Here is a 23,257-nt window from a genome sequence, read left to right on the forward strand (position 1 = left end):
GAGGTCCACGCAGAAGTTCAGGGGTGCAGCCGTAGAGAATGTGGGCAAAGATAGACCGTCTCACGCCTCTGCCTCTCAGCTACCGTTGAACGATGAGCTTCCCGGCCAATGCACCAAATGATACCGGAGAAACTGACGGAAGCCAAGCACAGAGAGATGGACACAGGTTTCTTCAGGAAGGAAGAGATTCTTTATTCGGTTCACCGATCGGGACTCAGAGGGACTAATGTCACCAAAATACAACAAATTCTGAGCCCCGGACAATAGTGCAGGCTCCTTATATAGGTACATACTCCTCCCATATTAAGCTCCACCCGCACATTCTCTTGACCAATCAATACAAATAAGAATTAACTTCCTGCTTGACCGCATGGCCTGTCCAGCACAATGGAGGAGGGGAATACTACATCCTGTATTCTTGCACATGCTCCGTACACTACTGATTGTATCTTGCCACGTGTAACTAACTGATCGATACGTCAGCATATGCACGTACACATGCCACGTGGTAATCTCGGCCTACTAAATTTATTTTTACCGAGATTCCACCACAATGGTTCTTGGCGAGCACTAGGAGCATCGTTCGACGGAGGCACCCAGTCGGGGTGGCAGGCGGTCCGTCACAGCTACTTTATGTCAAATTCCTGAAAATTGTAATGCTGGCCATGACATAGAGGTCAGTGCATTGCAGTTTACTGTGTATGAGGCTGCATAGCCACAGACTGGTCACAGTGCCCATGATGACCCTAATCCACCCTTAGAAGTGCCTTCCATATCAGAACTGAACCATGGAGCAATGGAAGAAGTTTTATTAATCATGATTTCTTTTTTAGGTCAGGTGGATGGAACAGTGAATGTCTATTGTTTAGCTGGATAAAATATGGCAGCATGATGCAGTATGGGAATAAGGCAGGGCAGCAGAAGAAGTGTAATGCTTTGGGCAATATTCTGCTGGGAAACATTGGGTCCTGGCATTCATGTGGATATTAATCTGACATGTATCACCTACCCAGAGATTGTTCTAGACCATGTACTACCCTTCATGGTGTTCACTGATCACGGTGGAATTTTTCAGCAGGATAATGCACCCTGCCCCACTGCAAATATTGTTCAGGAATGTTTTGAGGAACATGATAAAGAGTTCAAGGTGTTGAAGTGGCCTCCAAATCATCCAGATCTTAGTCCAATGAAGAATCTGTGGCATGTGCTAGAACAATAAATCCGATCCATGGAGGCCCATCTTCCAACTTGCAACGTCTCGGTGCCACATATCACAGAACACGTTCAGAGGTCTTGGGGAATCCATGCATCGATATATCAGAGCTGTTTTGAAAGCACAAGGGGGACCTACACAATATTAGATGGTGGTTTTACTAATGGTTGATCAGTGTATATTTAAGGTAGAATTAATACATACTTTCGGCTTTCACGTCTATGGCAGTGTGTAGAACTGAATGAACTACGTTGTAGAAGCTAATATAACATGTTTCAGTGATGACAAGTTTCAGGTGTTTTTACGATCTGGCGCGCATATAAAAGTGTAGTTAGAGGTCATTTGATAAAAATGGCAGCTATTGAAAACAAAAAAGGATTACCGCCTCTATCGAAATTATACATAACACTAAGTGAATACAAAAGGCAAAATAAAACAACACCTTCTACACAAATAGCAAGTAAGATTGCAGCAACAGAAAAACGGATTTATAACCAATTAATGAACAAAGCATCCAAACAACTAGAAGCATTACAAGTAAAATGTACTTAAAAGGCAACAAAACAGAAACAATCATGTCCAACAAATTTAAAAAAGATACATATAAAAGAGTAATACACACAATAAAAGATAAAGATACCTATCTAATGGATCCAGAAAAAATAGGAGGAGTGTTTGAAAGATTTTACCAGAATCTATACAGTTTACCAGAAGAAACATTTGGTAAGGCAAAAGAGATCGAGAAATTCTTTGGAAATCTGTCCATGCCAAAAATCCTACCTGACCAATTAAGGCTGATAAATCAACCCATAACAGAAGTAGAGGTTAGTAAATATATAGACAAGCTTAAAACAAAGACTACTCCAGGCCCAAATGGCTTTACAAATACATTTTACAAACTAATGAAAGACCAACTAAAAGGGGAACTCACTAATATTTTTAACTATATAATGGAAACAGGAGACTGTCCTGGAGAGCTATTGAGGGCAAACATCGTACCCATCCCAAAAGCAGATAGATACTTAGAATATATTGGCAAATATATACCTATATCATTAATTAATACAGATATTAAAATACTATCCTCTATTCTAGCTGATAGCTTAAAAATAGTAATGCCACAACTCATCAATGACCAAGTTGGATTCATACCAGGGAGGTCTGCAATTAACAACCTTAGAAAAATAATAAATATATTTGAAGAGACGGAGAACAGTGGAACCCCTCTAATCTTTCTGTCAATAGACACAAAGAAAGCGTTTGACAGGGTTGGATGGGGTTTCATGTTCACTACTTTAAACCAGTTTGGAATCACTGGACCAATTTCACAAGCAGTGTCCACTCTCTAAAGCTCTCCATCAGCTAAGGTGATAGGCTCAGGATTCACATCACAACATTGTAATATAAAAAATTGGACCAGACAAGGGTGTCCTCTCTCCCCTCTATTGTTCATAATGGTGCTAGAACCCTTAGTGATTTTAATAAGACAAAACAAAAAAATTAAAGGATTCACGAATCTGCTAGGACAAACCAAATTAAATATTTATGCAGATGACATCTTACTAACATTAGTAAGAACCAAACATCTCGGTCCCAGAACTATTGAAGGTCATAAACAACTACTCCAAAGTTTCAGGATATAAAATAAATTGGGAGAAATCGACATTTATAGCAAAAAATATGAGCAAAAGGATAATTAAACTTCTTGTGCAAGATACTGGTCTCCCCGAAAATAGCGACAGATTAAAATATTTGGGTATCACTATAACTACAGAGCTAAAAGATTTAATAGAAGCAACCTTCTACCTCTGTTAAAACAAACTAACAAAAATTTAAGGGAATGGAAAGGCATGGGCTTTTCATGGTCGGGCAAGATTAATATCCAAAAAGCATATATTTTGCCAAAATGTCTGTACTTGTGGAGAATGATTCCTATGAACTTTCCTATGTGTCTGTCCTTACTACACTCTTATTTTTTTAAATTAATTTGGGGGGGTAGGAAACCAAGAGTCAAAATGAAAGTGCTGTTTAGATCAAGAAAGGACGGAGGCTTGCGGTGCGTAGAAGCTTTGCAATGCTATCAGGCTAGTAGACTTTTTCATATAGTGCTCACACAAAGCAAGGCGGCAACTCAAGAAATATGGTATAAAATGGAAAAAGCTAAAACTGGGGTTGGAAATTTATCCTCACTATTCTGTGAGGCAAATAAAAAAATTATCAAAGAGGCACAAATAAATCTCAGATACTCCAGGAGCTACTGAAATGGTAAGATAAATTCACAAATAACAAAGGACTCAGAAATAGAATAATAGACGTGCTCCCATTCGCAAGTATTTCAGAAAATATAAAAATAGCAATATGGACGTTAGAGGGAATAAAGGAATTCAAAAACATAATAGTGGGACATAATCTTAAACCTTTCAACCAAATTATGAAGGAATTTAACCTCACCTCCAGGGAAAAGTTTAATTATCTGCGAATCAAGAGCTTCCTAGCAGAACTATAAAAACAAGGGGGAGAATACCACAAACCTCATACACCTATTTGAATTAAAGAATTACAAAAATCTACTGGCAAAATGTGCTAAAGTTGTATAGAGATGGAGACATGACAGACTGATAGCACTGATCAATAAATGGTACCTAACACCGAAACGCTTAAAGAGACTCTCCAGTGCCAGGAAAACAAACCGTTTTCCTGGCACTGCAGGTCCCCTCTCCCTCCCACCCCCCATCCCAAGTTGCTGAATGGTTCAAACCCCTTCAGTGACTTACCTGTATCCAGCGCCGATGTCCCTCGGCGCTGGTTCAGGGACTGCCCACGCTCCTCCCCCGCCGACGTCATTCGGCAGGGGGGACCTATTGAGCATGCGCGGCCGCCAGCGGGGGAGACCTAAAGTGCATGCGCAGCAATGCCGTGAATGCGCCTTAGACCTCCCCATAGAAAAGCATTGAAAATGCTTTCAATGCTTTCCTATGGGGATTTCAGCGACGCTGGAGGTCCTCACGTAGCGCAAGGACGTCCAGCGACGCTATAGCACACTTTTCATTTGCTATAAACAGTGAAGTGCCCTCTAGTGGCTGTCTAGCAGACAGCCACTAGAGGAGGAGTTAACCCTGCAAGGTAAATATTGCAGTTTTATGAAAACTGCAATAATTACACTTGCAGGGTTAAGGGTTGGCACCCAGACCACTCCAATGGGCAGAAGTGGTCTGGGTGTCTGGAGTGTCCCTTTAAAGAGAATATTCCCAGAGTTATCAGATAGATGTTGGAAATGCAATATTGGTGAAGGTAATAAGTTGCAGGTGTTTTTCCTCTTCAGAAATGAGACTGCAGCGAAATGTAGTTCCCAGAGGAGTCGTGTCATGGGATGGATTATTCCCAGGATAATTCTATAGATATAAATCCATGAAGGGCGGGGAGATAAAACCAGAAAGGGAAGTTACATGCTAACGATATCCCATTTATCCTTTTGGTATTATCTAAGCCTAGCGCAGGAAACTTTCCATTAAAAGATTAATGCTCTCAAACAAAGCTGGAGAGTCCTCTTTTTTTATTCAAATTGCAATTCAGCTCTGCTAGAATTCTGTATTCTGTACGAGGACTTTCTGAGGACTGCTCCTCTGATTTCAAATACATGTTATAGGAAATAGCTGCTTGTGCCCAGATTAATTATGAATAATAACAGCGGCGTTACATAGAAATGAGTGAAAATCTCCAAACTCATGACTACATTTTGTGAACATTTAGCAGTCTGCTAGCGCCAGTGTCAGACTGAAGCAGTTATTAGCGTTCCGTATGGAATTGAAGTGAAACTTTTTGGGGGACATAACACAATAACTAACTGTAAGCTAGTCGTCAGATGTGTTTTTCTAATAGTTTTTGGAAATGGGTTTTTTTTTTTTTTGTTAACTTATATCTCATGCTGTTCAATTAGGATTAATAAAAAAACAAACAAAAAAAAAAACCTGCAAAGTGACAGAGACGCTTTAAGTTCTAGAAGTGGTGATCTTAAAAACATGTCTGCACGATGTATGCTTCCACTGTGTTACTCCTCCCACATGCATCCTGTAAACAATCTAACTGTAAGTCAAAATAACATGACTGTTTATTTCACCTATTTTATATGCTTTAATATAATTAATTAACCTCATCAGTGCCAATGGGGTTAACCACCACATTGCAATTTAATGCTTTCACTAGCAGAGCTGCAAGCTGTATGGAGCGTTTTCCTCCAGCACTGAAATGGTAAAAATAATTAAAGGGATTATATTACAGAACACACCAGGGTCACATTAATGGCAGCCATTCACAAGATCCATAATTTGATTGAGAATCATTACTTCCACATACGCGGACCTTTCAGGGTGTATTAAGCCACTGCTGTTGTAACGTAGAATGCATTATCCCAGGCTTTATTTAATTCAGGATTAGTTTAGGCGTTTAACTTCAGACAGAAGAAATGAGCAACAAAAACAGATTTGAGCAGGACAGAGATGGAATATACCTGCTGGTTTCCAATGTCAAATCCTCACTTTGATAAATCTCATCCAGAGAAATATTTCATAGAGTTCAGTGGACGAATGGCTATACAGTTATATAGTCTGATAACTTAATCCGATAAGTAACTTGTGTTCACAGAGTACTCAATGGTGATTTTGTGTTAAATGTAGGTTTAGAGTTTGAAAAACATTGTCTCTCATATTCTGTGTCTCTTAAAGGTATCTCTCAGACTACGATATCTGTAAATAGGTCTGTGTAGGAGATCCTGCATTAAGTACCGGTATGAGCTTGCTGTTTGGTACAGCCATTGGAAGGAAACATGATGGAGGTTTAATATGAGCAGGGCTAAGCTTTATAATTATTTTCTCCTTCAATTAATTTGTTTTTAAGAAGTTGAAAAAAAAAATCAAGCCAAAATGAGAACAACCCAGCAACACGCTCAAATGAACGGTTATAAGAACATTGAGAATGGGCAAATGCTCAATAGTTCGCCTTTTGGTGAGTCCCTTCACAGATCTCAAATGTTATCTATTTTTTTCTAAGAGGAAAAACACTTTAATCTCCTCTTGAGCCCTTCCCTGCTCTTCATGGTACAGCGCATGTAGTCATGTGTCTTCCTCTGTCCACCCATAAAAAAATATTAAAACATCAATTTAATAGAACCCTATTAAAATTTTTATGGATTGAGCACAGGGATGGATTTACCCTTCTTGGTACCCCAAGCCAGTTTTCTCAAAGCACTCCCATCCCTATATATATATATATACACACACACACACAAAAGTAAGTTTGAAGTAAAATTAAATGATGGCTGTGACAAGTTGGGTGGTTGGACAGGGCTGGGAAAAGGTGGGTGTGTACATGTGGAGGAGGCTGTTTGTGGTTTTGTATTTTAGTGGGAATGCGGCTTGTGGGGTTGTGTGAGCAAGTGGTTGTTTGTTCTTTTGCATTTGTGAGGGTATGTGAGGGACCACATTGATTGTCATGGTGCTGGTCAAATTGATCGACATCGGACTAAAAGAAAGGGGAAAAAAGAAGATGCATAATTAAATCACAGCTCATAGGGGCATGTGCTGCCCCTATCCTGCTTGATGTCCTAAGGTCATGGCCTCGGTGGCCTATGGCAAATCCTGGCCTGTCGAACTCAGAAGTTGACCCAAGATTGACACATCTGTGTACTTCTGTTGCACCACTTTTTATAAAGTTCTTATATCTGTAGATTAGTCTGTGTAGTATTTTTTTTAGAAGCAAGACTGCTAGTTTCATATACCCAATCTTTCTTACTTATCTTGAAATAAATTATAAATAAAAAATAAAAAAATAAAAAAACAATTAATAAATAAATAAATAAATCCAAGAACATTGTCAAAGTTTAGTCAGGAAAACAAAACATGAACACTGAGAAGATCTTTATAGCATCTACGGAACTCTCCTGATATAAAGGTCCACCGTAGTGTGGATTAATATATTGTCTCTCAAGAAAAGTCGCACACACATTTGTGTGTGCTTGCAATAATTGGTTATGGCTCACGGTACTTGCACCTGGAAAATAAACATTTCTGGCCAAGGGTTCTTTCAAAAGCTTATTTCACTGTAAGGAGGACATGCACATCAGCTCTACTTAGACCAGGAGTAGGCAACTTTCAGCACTCCAGATGTGGACTACATCTGCCCTGATGCTTCCAACATTATGGCTATGTAAGACATTTATGGGAGATGTAGTCCACAACATCTGGAGTGCCGAATGTTGTCTACCCGGCCCTAGACCATCAGAAGTTTTGCAAAGGGATATTTGTACTCATAGATGTAGCATAATAGAAGTATGTGATGGATTTCAATTATCAGGACAGATTTGGAGACATTTCATTTATTATTTGCCATGGGTATTTGACCATTTTTTTTTTTTAAATGGCCACTTTGTATGAGTTAGATATGCTGTTTCTAGATTAGCTATTTGGACTTCTCAACAACTTTCTATGAAATAACCAAGTAAATAATTCAGCTGCACACCATTTTAAGAAAAATCTGGTAACAAATCATGATTCAACTTATTTACGGTGATTAGCTTTATTCTCTTTCACTCTTTGACTGATACTCTTCAAACAACATATAGAACGTCCTACTAAAAAGCCATTTTTATAGAATGACCAGCCATTTTCAGAGTTAAAGACTTTATTCGATAAACCAGAATTCAACCATTAAACATTGAGATTCAGTTTGGGTCATTATTTGGGACGAACAGGTGATTGGTTGAACTCTGCTGAAATGTATACAAATAATGAACCACATGAAATGCACAATGTCGCGTATGTTCTTTTCGGGTTCATGATCCTGAATTCTGCATGTTGCAAAAAAAAGAAGAGATGGTTGATGGCTAGTGGACAGTCCTTTACCCCTTAAGGACACATGACATGTGTGACATGTCATGATTCCTTTTTATTCCAGAAGTTTGTTCCTTAAGGGGTAAAATGAGGAAACAAAGGAGGAGCATTAAAATGATCTATACATGTTTCCATATCATATATTTAATAAAAATATATAATACATATTTCGTCTTTTACTGTCCCTCCTGTTCTTCCCTCTATTGGTAACTTTTTCTCACGTGTTTTGTGAACCGAATGACGGTAAAATGCTCTGATTTTGTTTACAAATTGGAAATTCTGGAGAGCTGAAACAAGATTTTTTTCCCCGCAGTTTAAGTGTCCTGTAAATTTTTCATTTTTTAGCTAAGATGCTTCAGCTGAGCCAAATTGTCTTGCTGTGGTCCAAAATTTCTACATTTTAGGTCAAAACAGCAGAATCAGAAATTGTTTTAGACACTCACTGTGCGCGTGTATGTATGTATGTATGTATGTATATATATACAGGGAGTGCAGAATTATTAGGCAAATGAGTATTTTGACCACATCATCCTCTTTATGCATGTTGTCTTACTCCAAGCTGTATAGGCTCGAAAGCCTACTACCAATTAAGCATATTAGGTGATGTGCATCTCTGTAATGAGAAGGGGTGTGGTTTAATGACATCAACACCCTATATCAGGTGTGCATAATTATTAGGCAACTTCCTTTCCTTTGGCAAAATGGGTCAAAAGAAGGACTTGACAGGCTCAGAAAAGTCAAAAATAGTGAGATATCTTGCAGAGTGATGCAGCACTCATAAAATTGCAAAGCTTCTGAAGCGTGATCATCGAACAATCAAGCGTTTCATTCAAAATAGTCAACAGGGTTGCAAGAAGCGTGTGGAAAAACCAAGGCGCAAAATAACTGCCCATGAACTGAGAAAAGTCAAGCGTGCAGCTGCCAAGACGCCACTTGCCACCAGTTTGGCCATATTTCAGAGCTGCAACATCACTGGAGTGCCCAAAAACACAAGGTGTGCAATACTCAGAGACATGGCCAAGGTAAGAAAGGCTGAAAGACGACCACCACTGAACAAGACACACAAGCTGAAACGTCACGACTGGGCCAAGAAATATCTCAAGACTGATTTTTCTAAGGTTTTATGGACTGATGAAATGAGAGTGAGTCTTGATGGGCCAGATGGATGGGCCCGTGGCTGGATTGGTAAAGGGCAGAGAGCTCCAGTCCGACTCAGACGCCAGCAAGGTGGAGGTGGAGTACTGGTTTGGGCTGGTATCATCAAAGATGAGCTTGTGGGGCCTTTTCGGGTTGAGGATGGAGTCAAGCTCAACTCCCAGTCCTACTGCCAGTTTCTGGAAGACACCTTCTTCAAGCAGTGGTACAGGAAGAAGTCTGCATCCTTCAGGAAACATGATTTTCATGCAGGACAATGCTCCATCGCACGCGTCCAAGTACTCCACAGCGTGGCTGGCAAGAAAGGGTATAAAAGAAGAACATCTATTGACATGGCCTCCTTGTTCACCTGATCTGAACCCCATTGAGAACCTGTGGTCCATCATCAAATGTGAGATTTACAAGGAGGGAAAACAGTACACCTCTCTGAACAGTGTCTGGGAGGCTTTTGTTGCTTCTGCACGCAATGTTGATGGTGAACAGATCAAAACACTGACAGAATCCATGGATGGCAGGCTTTTGAGTGTCCTTGCAAAGAAAGGTGGCTATATTGGTCACTGATTTGTTTTTGTTTTGTTTTTGAATGTCAGAAATGTATATTTGTGAATGTTGAGATGTTATATTGGTTTCACTGGTAAAAATAAATAATTGAAATGGGTATATATTTGTTTTTTGTTAAGTTGCCTAATAATTATGCACAGTAATAGTCACCTGCACACACAGATATCCCCCTAAAATAGCTAAAACTAAAAACAAACTAAAAACTACTTCCAAAAATATTCAGCTTTGATATTAATGAGTTTTTTGCGTTCATTGAGAACATGGTTGTTGTTCAATAATAAAATTAATCCTCAAAAATACAACTTGCCTAATAATTCTGCACTCCCTGTATAAAATTGCAAAAAATCTTGCACTCCAACTGTAAATATTATTACTTTGCCCGGTGCTACTGTCACACTTTAAGATATGAATCCGTAATAGACCACCACTCCCAGGCTTCTGCTTGTCATAAAAGCTTTCTTTCATTGATATTCCAAATCAAAACATCGAAAGTTCCAAACAAAATTGACGTTTCAGTTGTGTATCAGAACATTTATCAGGAGATAGTGCTAGTCTATTATGGATTTATATATAGAGAGAGAGATATCTACATATATACTGAATATTACTTTATACACTGAAAATAAAGCAGTAAAGCTATTCTAAATGCATTAATTATGATGAATTAGTGAAGTATAACAAGGTTTTCTATGTATGTCAACGTGATGGTTCCTTTGCTGAATTGTAGATGATACTGTAGAAATTAATTTATTAGAACTAACCAAGGGCACCCGATGTGACTTAACTTATCTAATTAGCAATAAATAAAACTTTACTGCATAAACAAATGATTTCATTATATAATAAATGCGCCCATTATTCATATACGCCGACGCAAATAGTGTGTACTTCATACAAAATGCAATATATAAAACACGTGCAAAAATTACAATACATGCACTACAGAATACGAACCTGGCTGATATGGCAGAAGGCAGATCCTCATGCCCAAGAAATTCCACCACCCCCCGAAAATGCTTTGACCAATCATGCTGCCTTTCATGCAGGAAGGCGATAACTCACCCTTATAATCTCTCTTCTAAAGTCCTTTACTTCTGTCAAAGTATGCATCTCTTAACCAAAATTTTGGGCTGTCAATTGTTACACCCAAAAATAATACAGTGGTACCAAATGGGACTGACTTGTGCATGTGTGATGTAGTTCAACTTACTCTTAAAGGAACACTATAGTAACCATGACAACTGTAGCTTAACAAAGCAGTTATAGTGTATAGATCATGCCCCTGCAGTCCCACTGCTCAATTCTCTGCCATTTAGGATTTAATTCACTTTGCTTATACAGCCCTAGTCACACCTTCCTGCATGTCATGTGCACAACCTTCCTAAACAGTTCCTGTAATGTGAGATCTAATGTTTACACTTCTTTTATTGCAAAGTCTGTTTAATTTAGAATTTCTTATCTCTTGCTCTGTTAATAGCTCGCTAGACCTTGCAGGAGCCTCCTGCACATGATTAACGTTCAATTTACAGAGCAGGAGATAAAAACTTCTAAAGTAAATTTACATCTGATTAAAAATTGCACTATTTTACCATGTTTTCATGCAGGCTGTTTTCATGTCAGTCACAGCCAGGGGCAGTGTGACTAGGGCTGCATGTACAGAAACCAAAGTGATATTACTCCTAAATGGCAGATCATTTAGCAGTGAGACAACAGGGGCATGACCTATATGCCAAAATTGCTTTATTAAGTTAAAGTAGATTTTTGGTGACTATAGTGAACCTATGTTAACCATCAAATGCAAATAGCAGCAGTAATGGATATATATTTAGAGAATATATGGTAATATAAAATGGAAACATAGCTACAAATAACAAGAAAATACATAACTAAAGATAATTCCAACAATGTGTCGATGATGCCACAAGCCTAGTATAATCACATGATACCTGATAGCCAGGGCAGGCCTTAGGCATTTGGGCGCCCTGTGTAAAAAATCTTCACAGCGGCCCCCCTCCCCCACTCCTTACCCCTTCCCACACACCCTGTCACACACACACACAGGCAGGCAGACAGCCATACACACACACAAACACACTCAAGCAGTCATACACAGACAGCCACACACAAACACACACACAGACATAGAATGTGATGGCAGATAAGAACCATTCGGCCCATCTAGTCTGCCCAGACAGTCACACATAGGCAGTCACACACACACAGGCAGACAGCCACACACACACACAGGCAGACAGCCACACACACACACAGGCAGACAGCCACACACACACACAGGCAGACAGCCACACACACACACAGGCAGACAGACACACACACACAGTCAGACACACACACTCACTAACAGACACACACACAGACACACACTAACAGACACAGACACACACTAACAGACACAGACACACACTCACAGACACACACTCACAGACAGACACAGACAGACACACACTAACATACACAGACACACACTAACATACACACACACACACACTAACAGACACAGACACACACACACACACACACACTCACCCACATTAACACATTTTTTTAAATTTATTTAGACACCCCTCAGCCTCCTTACCTTTGGGAATGCTGGGGGGGGGGGTCTCTTCCTCCCTGGTGGTCCAGTGGCTGCTGAGCTGGGCGGGCGGGCGGCTGGCGAGGGAGCACTTCCTCTGAGCTGTATGCTCAGCTCCCTCGCCAGCCGCAGAGTGAGGCTGGGAGGCGGAGCCGGAATATGACGTCACTCTGCGGCACACGAGGGAGCTGAGCATACAGCTCAGAGGAAGTGCTCCCTCGCCAGCCGCCCGCCAGCCACCCGCCAGCGCCGCCCAGCAGCCCGGCTTGTCTGTTAGCCGCAGGGCTAACAAGACATTTGCCTTGGGCATTTGGGGGCGGCTTTTTTTGCCGCCCCCTGGAAAATGCCGCCCAAGGCAAAGCATTGCGGCTAACAGACATGCTGTGTGAGCTATACGGCCGCAGGGCGCCCCCTGCACCATGGCGCCCTGCTCGCACACCCCTAAGGCCGGCCCTGCTGATAGCACAGTACAATATAATATATGATATATTCTATATAGAATGAAAACACATTTTGATTTCACACATTCATTGGGTGTAGTTTTTCTTGAGTTGTGATGTATACCTATAGACCTATTGTATAAATTAAATGAAAAGATAATATTGACCACGGCAACAGTGTCCTCTTATTCTCTGTCCTACCATGGAGAATACATAATTAGAGACGATCTCTTTCTTCCTGCATGAAAGAGTCAAAGCCAAACTTCTTAATTGGTGCAGCAGAGTAAGATATCAGAACGTTCTAATCATCCCCTGGGCTAACGTGTTAATTAGACACATCCATCCAAAATGTATACAGCCTTAAGACAATCATTATTAATGTCATAACAATATAAATGTAATGGGTCTGATCGTGAATATAAAAATGTAATCCTGGAGAAAAAAACTCTGGTCGTATCGGTTAATCATCATTCTAAGGAGAAGATTCATTTGTAGATAATTTAATTGTCAAAATCATTCTGTGCATATCATGTGCACAGTTTGAAACTTGAACCTATGAACATGCTGCTGTATTTTTTATTTTACTGCAAACTCTTAAATAGATTTTTCTTTAATTTCACATTGTGTCTAGATTCAATGGACAGCCTAGTAGCATGCCACCGGCCATGTTACTGGACGCTAGGGAGCACTTATATTGCTGCTCATTAGCACCCGGTAGAACACTGGTCCGGCGGCATCCACGTCAGCCGTCAAAGAGAGGCCCCCTCCCAGGCATCCAATGCTTGCCCCCTGTATGTGGGGGAAAGTGGGCGGGAGGATAGCAGAGGCAGGGTTGAGACCGGAAGTGATGGGCCACCAGGAGCACGCAACATTCGAGCAGCAATGGAGGTAAGATGTGTGTCAGAGAATGTGTGTTAGTCTGCTTCAGTCAGTATCTTTGTATGGGTTTTCAGTCAAAAGACTATGACTAAAACTACATTGAAATTTGCAGCCAAAATTAATTCTGTTTCAGATGTACTTTAGACTACATTTTCTTATGAAGTAGATTTCCTATGATGCTCATTTAGCCTCTAGATTGAGAATTATGGGAATATAGCACATTATTGCAGTATCAGGATCATCCATAACTGTTGTAGTAACTTGACCAGGTATAAAGTGGCGTACTAAGGTTGGGGCGGTAAGATGTGTGAGCTGTGTGACCACACAGGGCGCCACGGCAGCTGCACTGCTCACACACACAGGCAGCCACAGAACTTCTAAACCAGCCGCATCGAAGAACAACGGGAGCGGAGCCAATCGGCAGCAAGGACGGAACCAAACTAGGAGCGGGGGCAAAGCTAAACACAGCCTCCACCGGCTTCTGTCACTGCTGCACATCGAGGGGAAGCAGGATGGAGTCCCTGCTTCCCCAACTAACAGACTCCAGGAGCTTCAATGGATCCACTCCTCCTCCAGCTCATACAGTCAGAAGTAAGAGAGAGTGTGTGTGTGTGTGTGTGTGACTGCCTGCCTGTAACTGTGTGTGTGTGTGTGTGACTGTCTTCCTGTGACTGTGTGTGTGTGTGACTGCCTGTAAGTGTGTGTGTGTGTGAATGCCTGCCTGTAACTGTGTGTGTGTGACTGTTTTCCTGTGACTGTGTGTGTGTGTGACTGCCTGCCTGAAACTGTGTGTGTGACTGTCTGCCTGTGACTGTCTGTGTGTGATTGTCTGCCTGTGACTCTGTGTGTGACTGTCTTCCTCTGACTGTGTGTGTGTGTGTGTGTGTGTGACTGCCTGCCTGTAACTGTGTGTGTGACTGATTACCTGTGACTGTGTGTGTGTGTGATTGTCTGCCCGTGACTCTGTGTGTGAGTGCCAGCCTGGGGGCTAAGCAGGGGATTTGTGGAAGAGGCGTGCAGGGGTTTTGTAGAACAGGGGCAGGACATGCTTTTTTAGAACAGTGGGCAGGATAGGGGTTTTGTAGCATTAAACATTGAAAATATTGTGGGTGGTTTTTACTTTTTAAAGTGGGGGGATGGAAGGCGGGTGCCAAACAAAGGATCCGCCCTGGGTGCCAAATGCTTCAGGTACGCCCCTGCAGGTATACTAGACTAGAAGACTAGACGAGACTAGAAGACTTAATGGAGAACTAGTGCAGTCTAGGATATGCGTATCAATTATCCTGTGCTGAAATCATGAAACAGGATTTAGATGAATGCAATAGATTACACTTAAGCAGTCTAAAAACACATAAGTATTTGATACAGAGTAATAGAAACACAACAAACATCAGTCAGAACCATAGAGTCAGTTAAGTCAGTTAATCATAGAGCTGTAACATTGAAGAGGGACATACTGTTCATAATGAATGAATACATTTGTTGCAGATCCCCCTAAAGTTGAAGTCTGCCAATCACACCCCTATGTAATGGCTGATATTGCTGACCCAACAACTTGTAGGTTAATACCAAAAACCTTTACAGACTGATGGGAGATACAACGATTTTCAATGCGTGCTACACATAACACGTATACAGAGACAGGACTGCAAGGAGACATGTCGAGGCTCAGTAGAAATCTAAATGAAAACTGTCTCTCTTCCCCTCCTCCCCTTCCCACCCCTCCATGACACTAATTGATAATGGTGTTAATATAGGAAAATAATCCACGTCTGTTTAATCACAATATTCATATTTAGTGGAGACATTGTATTCTTGTGCTAAATATTAATAAAAGAAGATCACAGAGAAAAGACAGAAGAGGAAAATAGAAGCAACCAGTTATTGAAAGGGGCAATGTGTGCGATGATTCACAGTGTTGGAGCTTGGTTTAGCAATGTTGGCCAGACAAGGCCTTCCTTCAACTTGAGAAACGTATAGGCACCAGCTTATACCGTCTCTCCGCTACCATTGGGAAACTGGCAAAGCTTAGAATTTAGAAATCCAGTTAATGTTTGGCCTGAGTTAAAAAACATTTGTAAGCCTCTAATCCAAAATATACACATTCCCACACTTCAGATCTCCCCAGACACCGAGGACAGACTGGTTGTAAATAAGCATTGAATTGCAGTCCCCCTACCTGCTCACAGATCCTCAATGTAAGTGCTCCTGCATCACAACCATGTTTTACTGTGAGATAAGGGTCACTTGTAAAGATTGCAGGACAATTATGGACACTTCAAAACATGTTCTTTTAGCAAACCTGCCCAGGCTTCGATGGTTCGTCTTAACCCTGCATATTCCTGATTCCATGTTTGCATAGGGAACATGTCAATGAACAAACTCAGAATTCCTAGAATAACGCTACTTTATGTCTGATTTAAAATAAAAACTGTTATGTATCAGCTGCAATGAGAGAAATAGAGAGACATGGCCATAAATTACCAAAACTAATATACAGGTGGTGTATGCAGTGCGTTAGTAAGGTATATAGATACATATAAACCTTGCTATACTCTCTATATCTTTTAACATAAATTCATTAACAGAAGACAGATGTGTCCATTTCTATATAGCCGGCAGTGTTAGTTACACATGTAGACCTCAATACTGGAACCTTTAAACATAGAAGACATTACTAATTACCGTTTATACACAGAAATGTACAGGAGGGCAGTATTGTGAATCCCTCACACATGTAGGGCAGTATTGTGAATCCCTCACACATGTAGGGCAGTATTGTGAATCCTTTACACATACAGGGCAGTATTGTAAATCCCTCACACATACAGGGCAGTATTGTAAATCCCTCACACATGTAGGGCAGTATTGTAAATCCCTCACACATACAGGGCAGTATTGTAAATCCCTCACACATGTAGGGCAGTATTGTAAATCCCTCACACATGTAGGGCAGTATTGTGAATCCTTAACACGTACAGGGCAGTATTGTGAATCCTTAACACGTACAGGGCAGTATTGTGAATCCTTTACCCATACAGTAAAGTAACATTAAACCTTTTCCCATCCGAGTGTTATTTCCAATTTCCGTTTAAATCACTGTATCTGTCACTATTTACTCGTATAGAACATGAACCTGCCCTCACACATGTACTATTTGTTATGTAGCACAATGGCCAGTGCCATTTTTACATTAGAAAGACTGTGAGGTGCTATCTCTATGGCATTTATTGGCCTATTTATCAAACAGACTTTATGAATGTCATGCATGCAGTGTGAATGAAAAATGAGTCCATGGTTTATTATCGGTGGCAATTGCAAGCTGTTTATCAGTTCCTGCTGCAGGAAAGACGAAGTAGCAGCCTTTTGTACACTAGATTACATGAGTTATGATACGAATAGTAACAGGAATCATCTAGTCATTAACTCATTAACTATTTCAGTATCTTTTGAAGCATCTTCTTTAGGTTAAATGTTCACTTTGTATCTAGTCAAAATTTAGGCAGGAATAACATTTAGTATGAAACACCTGCAGAATTATTCCCTCACTTCCAAAACATGGGTTAGTTTCCATTTAACCTCACAGGATTTAGCCTCTTAAATTAGGCCCCAACATTTCAACATTTCATGGCTCAAAATACCTTGGATGCATTACTGCACTCTAGTGGGTCTTTCTGCAGGCTGTAATAAAATGTCTTGTATCTTACAAATGCCTGGGTTTAGCCAAGTAGCTATCGTAGCTATATGATGACATTATGTTCACATCGTGTCCTAATGGCACCTACCAAAATTCCATAAAAATCTTTAACCTTTTTAAAATTCATTTATTTTAGTTACACCTACCTATTTTTGTTTCCCTGACGATATTTGAATCTTTGTCTAATATATTGCAACACACATCTACACATTTTATCCCCCAACATATTTGTAATGGGTTAAAAGTAAATGAAAAAAAAGTAAACTGTGTAAATTAACTTAGTTACATAGCTGAAAAGAGACTTGCGTCCATCAAGTTCAGCCTTCCTCACATATGTTTTTGCTGTTGATCCAAAAGAAGGCAAAAAACCCAGTCTGAAGCACTTCCAATTTTGCAAAAAACTGGGAAAAAAATCCTTCTTGACCCCAAAATAGCAGTTAGATGTCTCCTTGGATCAAGCAGCTATTACCCCACTAATTAGAAATGATATCCCTGTATGTTATGTTTTTGCAAGTATTTATCCAATTGCAGTTTAACCCCTTAAGGACCAAACTTCTGGAATAAAAGGGAATCATGACGTGCCACACACGTCATGTGTCCTTAAGGGGTTAAACATCTGTAGTGACTCTGACAAAACCACCTCTTCAGGCAAAGAATTCCATATCCTTATTGCTCTTACTGTAAATCTCCTTTGCCTTAGATGAAATCTCCTTTCTTCCAGCCTAAATGTGTGACCTTGTGTCCTATGTATAGCAATGTTTATGAATAGATTTCCAGATAAAGGTTTATACTGGCCCCGAATATATTTGTATAATGTTATCATATCCCCTCTCAGGCGCCGTTTTTCCAAACTAAAGATTTAGATTTTTTAACCTTTCTTCATAACTAAAATGCTCCATTCCTTTCATCAATTTTGTAGCTCGTCTCTGGCCTTTTTCTAGTGCCATGATATCTTTCTTTAGAACAGGTGCACAAAATTGCACTGCATATTCAAGGTGTGGTCTTACCAGCGATTTTATAAAGAGGCAAAATTATATTTTCATCCCGAGAATTTATGACCCTATTTATGCATGACAAAACCTTACTGGCCTTAGCAACGGCAGATTGACATTGCATATTGCTACACAATTTGTTGTCTATAACAATTCCCAAATCCTTCTTGTGTGTGGTTATCCCTAGTTCACTACCATTTAGGGTGTAAGTTGTTTGTGCATTCTTAACCCCGAAGTGCATAACTTTGCATTTCTCTGCATTAAATTTAATCTGCCATTTTAGTGCCCAGTTCCCCAATCTATCCAAATCCCTCTGTAGCAAAGCAATATCCTGCTCACATTTTATTACTTTACAAAGTTTTGTGTCATCTACAACCACTGATACATGACTTTCAATGCCTATTTCAAGATCATTTATAAATGTGTTAAATAGAAGCGGTCCCAAAACAGAACCCTGAGGGACACCACCTTGTGGGTACTTGTGGGTGAATGCTGTCAGGCCCGGTAGCTTTATTTACATTCATTTTCTTTAATAGCTGTAGCACCTTGTCTCGAGTTATCCATTCACAAGTTATCTGCAAGTTTTTTTCATCAATCATTTGCATATATCTTGCCATTGGATCCTCATTAAAGGACCACTCTAGGCACCCAGACCACTTCAGCTTAATGAGGTGGTCTGGATGCCAGGTCCCTCTAGGATTAACCCTTTTTTTTTATAAACATAGCAGTTTCAGAGAAAATGCTATGTTTATACTGAGGGTTAATCCAGCCTCCAAAACCTCTAGTGGCTGTCTCATTGACAGCCGCTAGAGGCGCTTGCGTGCTTCTCACTGTGAAAATCACAGTGAGAGCACGCAAGCGTCCATAGGAAAGCATTGTAAATGCTTTCCTATGCGACCGTCTGAATGCGAGCGCGGCTCCTGACGCGCATGCGCATTCAGCCGATGACGTCGCAAGGAAGAAGGAGAGGAGGAGTAGAGCTCCCCGCTCGGCGCTGGAGAAAGAGGTAAGTTTAACCCCTTCCTCCCCCAAGAGCCCGGCGGGAGTGGGTCCCTGAGGGTGCGGGCACCCTCAGGGCACTCTAGTGCCAGGAAAACGAGTATGTTTTCCTGGCACTAGAGTGGTCCTTTAATATATACACTTAAGAAAAATGGTTATTTAAAATTTCTGCTTTTTCCTGGTCTTCATTAACTAACAGACCCATCTCTGTGTCCAGTGTACCCTACACTTTCATTTTTTTGCTTTTTTTAGAATCGATGTACTTGAAAAAATTTTGGGGGTTGGTTTTGCATTCTTTGGCTATCAATTTCTCATTTTCTAGTTTAGCCACTTTAATTGCCTTTTTGCAAGCATTATTGGCTTCCCTATATATCTTATATAGGATGCCTCTGATTTGTCCGATTTAAATGCTTTAAATGCCCTTTTCTTTATTTTTAATCTCTTGTTTTACTTCTCTACCAAGCCACATTGGTTTTAATCTGTTTCTTTTATATTTATTACCAAATGGTACATACTGATAAATGTACCTTTCTAGTATTTGTTTGAATAGTTTCCATTTATCCTCAGTGTTTCTTTCACTAAGGAGTTTATGCCAGTCGATATGTTGTAGAGCTGCCCTAATCTTTTTGAAATTGGCTTTTTAAAATTATACGTTCAAGTATACCCCACGTGCTTTTTCTTTATTGAGTTTATTTTAAAAAATTACCATATTGTGATCACTATTTCCCAAATGCTCCCCTGCTTGAATGTTGGTTAAACGATCAACATTGTTTGTTATAACAAGATCCAGACAAGCATCCTTTCTAGTTGGTGGTTTATAACATATCCCAACCAATAATTGATTTCCCTTTGTTTCCCCCAAGCAGATATCTACCCATAAAGCTTCCACATTTTCCTCATCACACTCCACATGCATAAGATTTGACTTTAACTCATGGTTGACATACAAACATACCCCACCACCCTTCTTGTTTTTCCTATCCTTCCTAACTAATGTGTACCCATTTAAGTTAACTGCCCAGTCATGTGTCTCATCCCACCATGTTTCTGTTATGCCTATTATATCATATTATTTAGTGTATGCTACTGCCTCTAGTTCCCCCAATTTGTTATTTGGGCTGCTTGCATTAGTAAGCATACATTTAATATTACCATGAGTCATTTGTACTTTTTGTGAATTATCAATATTACATGCCTCCTCTGTCCTGAGCTTTCCCCTCCCGGAATCTCCACCCCCACTATACTGAGCTAAAGCCCATCTCCTTCCTATCTTATCTCCATTTTCTAGATTGCTTTGGCCCTCCCCCCTTACTACAAATTTAAAATCTCCTCCAGCCTTCTAGCCATCCTATCCTCCAGCACAGCAGACCCTCTTCCGTTTAGGTGAAATCCATCACGACTATACAGGTTGTATCCAAGCGCAAAATCTGCCCAGTGCTGTAAAAACCCCAAACCCTCTTTCCTGCACCAAGACTTCAGCCACGCATTGACCTCTCTAATCTCCCGCTGCCTTTCTGCTGTAGCGCGCGGCACAGGTAATAATTCTGAAAATATTACCTTAGAGGTCCTTTTCTTTCGCTTACTTCCTAGATCCCTGAACTCACTCTTTAGGACCTTCCATTTTCCTCTTACTTTGTCATTGGTACCAATATGGACTATGCCAGGTGGGTCATCCCCAGCCCCTCCCAATAGTCCCTCTACTCTGTCAGCAACATGCCGGACCCGAGCACCCGGGAGACAGCAAACTGTCCGGTTGAGTCGATCAGAGTGGCAGATTACCCCATCTACTCTCTTAATAATAGAGTCCCCTACCACCACAACCTGTCTAGACTTCCTTACCCTCTCAACCCCACCGGTACTAGAGGGGCCGTTCTCACGGCTGTTAGAAGGAACAGCTTCCTGCAGTACAGCTACTCCTGAGCTGATGCTCCCAACATCTTCACTCAAATGGGCAAATCTGTTAGGCTGCACTAGATCAGGACTAGCTAAACCTTTCCTCTTCCCTCCCCTCTGCTTCCTCGCCCCACTGTTACCCAGCTACTTGTATATATTGCTGAGCAGCAATCCACGCTTAGACCGGCTGTTATGTCCTCAGTTAATATACAAGTCATCCGACACAGGTTTTGGGTGAGTTAGATGTGCTGAAAGTATAAGTATATTCTATATGGAAGCATAAGTGTCTTTTCTTCGATTCTTTATTATTGCCACTTGTGATGTGCCCGGAATATCTCAACAAAAAGGTAAAAACTTAGAATTCTCAGAAGGTTCTGTAGTGCACAGGATTACCGTATATACTCGAGTATAAGCCGAGTTTTTCAGCTTTCCAACTCGGCTTATACTCGAGTCAGTGTCTGTATTATGGCAATTTGGATTGCCATAATACAGACTGGGGGCTGGCAGCGAGCGCTTACCTCTCCTGCAGCTCCTGTCAGCTCCCTTCTCCTCCGCGGCGGTCCGTTCAGCACCTCGGTCAGCTCCCAGTGTAAATCTCGCGAGAGCCGCGGGGTCATAGTGCGGCTCTCGCGAGACTTAAAGTGTGAGCTGACAGAGCGAGCTGCACGGACCGGCGCGGAGGAGAAGGGAGCTGACAGGAGCTGCAGGAGAGGTAAATGCTCCCTGCCAGCCCCCCTTCTCCCCCCACTGAACTACTAATGCCACTGGACCACCAGGGAGTGAGAGCCCCCCTCCCTGGCCAGCTAGCAAGCAGGGAGGGGGGACGAAAAAAAAATATAAATAATAAAAAATAAAAAAATATGAAAAAAAAAATAATAAAATTGCCCACCCCCACCAAGGCTCTGCAACACACACGCGCTGCACACACACACGCGCTGCACTCATACACACGCGCTGCACTCATACACACGCGCTGCAAATAAATATTCAATTAATATAATTTTTTTAGGATCTAATTTTATTTAGAAATTTACCAGTAGCTGCTGCATTTCCCACCCTAGTCTTATACTCGAGTCAATACGTTTTCCCAGTTTTTTGGGGTAAAATTAGGGGCCTCGGCTTATATTCGGGTCGGCTTATACTCGAGTATATACGGTAAATCCACACATTGAAGTGGCCTCTGTATCACCCAATAATAATTGCCCAGTTTGCACAACGTTATATGGCTGCAAAATTAAAGTCGATATGTCACATCCTTAAGATAGAATCTTTGAAATGTATATAAGGCTGCAAATGAAATTCCACTGTAATCCAAAGTTGTCATAAGACAGAGTAGGGACTACTTTGTCTTATGGTAAAGCCATTGTTTGATGAAGATTGACAAAAGGAGGAGCCCCTCTGTCAACTTTTGTCACAAATGACTAATGTTGGATTCAGGCTCTTCTATAGCAGATCCTCCATAGACCTCAGTGTTGTACTCTTGCACGTGTACAAGAAGATAGCACTGAAGTGGCTCCTGGTAGTTGAAGCATCAGGAGCTGAAGAGACCTGTAGCGGTGGCCGCAACGGACAATGACACTTCCATTTAGCATTAAGCAGTTTTTAATGTTTTAATACTAAACAAGATTAATGAGAAAGCATTAGCCTGAGCAGCAATAGCCGTGATTGGCTGAGAGTGTTAGCGAACTGCTTTCAGCCTATCACAGAGCCCATTGCTGGAATGAATCACCATGGCTGCAAGGAAGTGTGTAATCTCTTTCATAACCACATCTATAATGGGGCAGGGATGTGGATGACCAAAGACCTTCATTCATGGTTAAACTGCTTGAAAATGGCTTAACACTGATTGGTGGGACTGTGACAGGGAACTCCTGGTTCTATAAACAATTCAATGAGATAAAGTGGTTATAGTGCCTACAGCAACCCTCTAAGTTTATGGTTTTTAGTT

General features: G+C 40.9%; 1 protein-coding gene across 1 annotated transcript in view; it reads left to right on the forward strand.

The window, feature by feature from the left end:
• CHRNA2 (cholinergic receptor nicotinic alpha 2 subunit) overlaps positions 1 to 23,257 on the forward strand; it is a 108,761-nt gene that overhangs the window by 35,529 nt on the left and 49,975 nt on the right. The gene's annotated exons all lie outside the window — the stretch shown is intronic.

This window comes from Pelobates fuscus, chromosome 2 (genome assembly GCF_036172605.1).
Source record: "Pelobates fuscus isolate aPelFus1 chromosome 2, aPelFus1.pri, whole genome shotgun sequence".
NCBI lineage: Eukaryota > Metazoa > Chordata > Amphibia > Anura > Pelobatidae > Pelobates > Pelobates fuscus.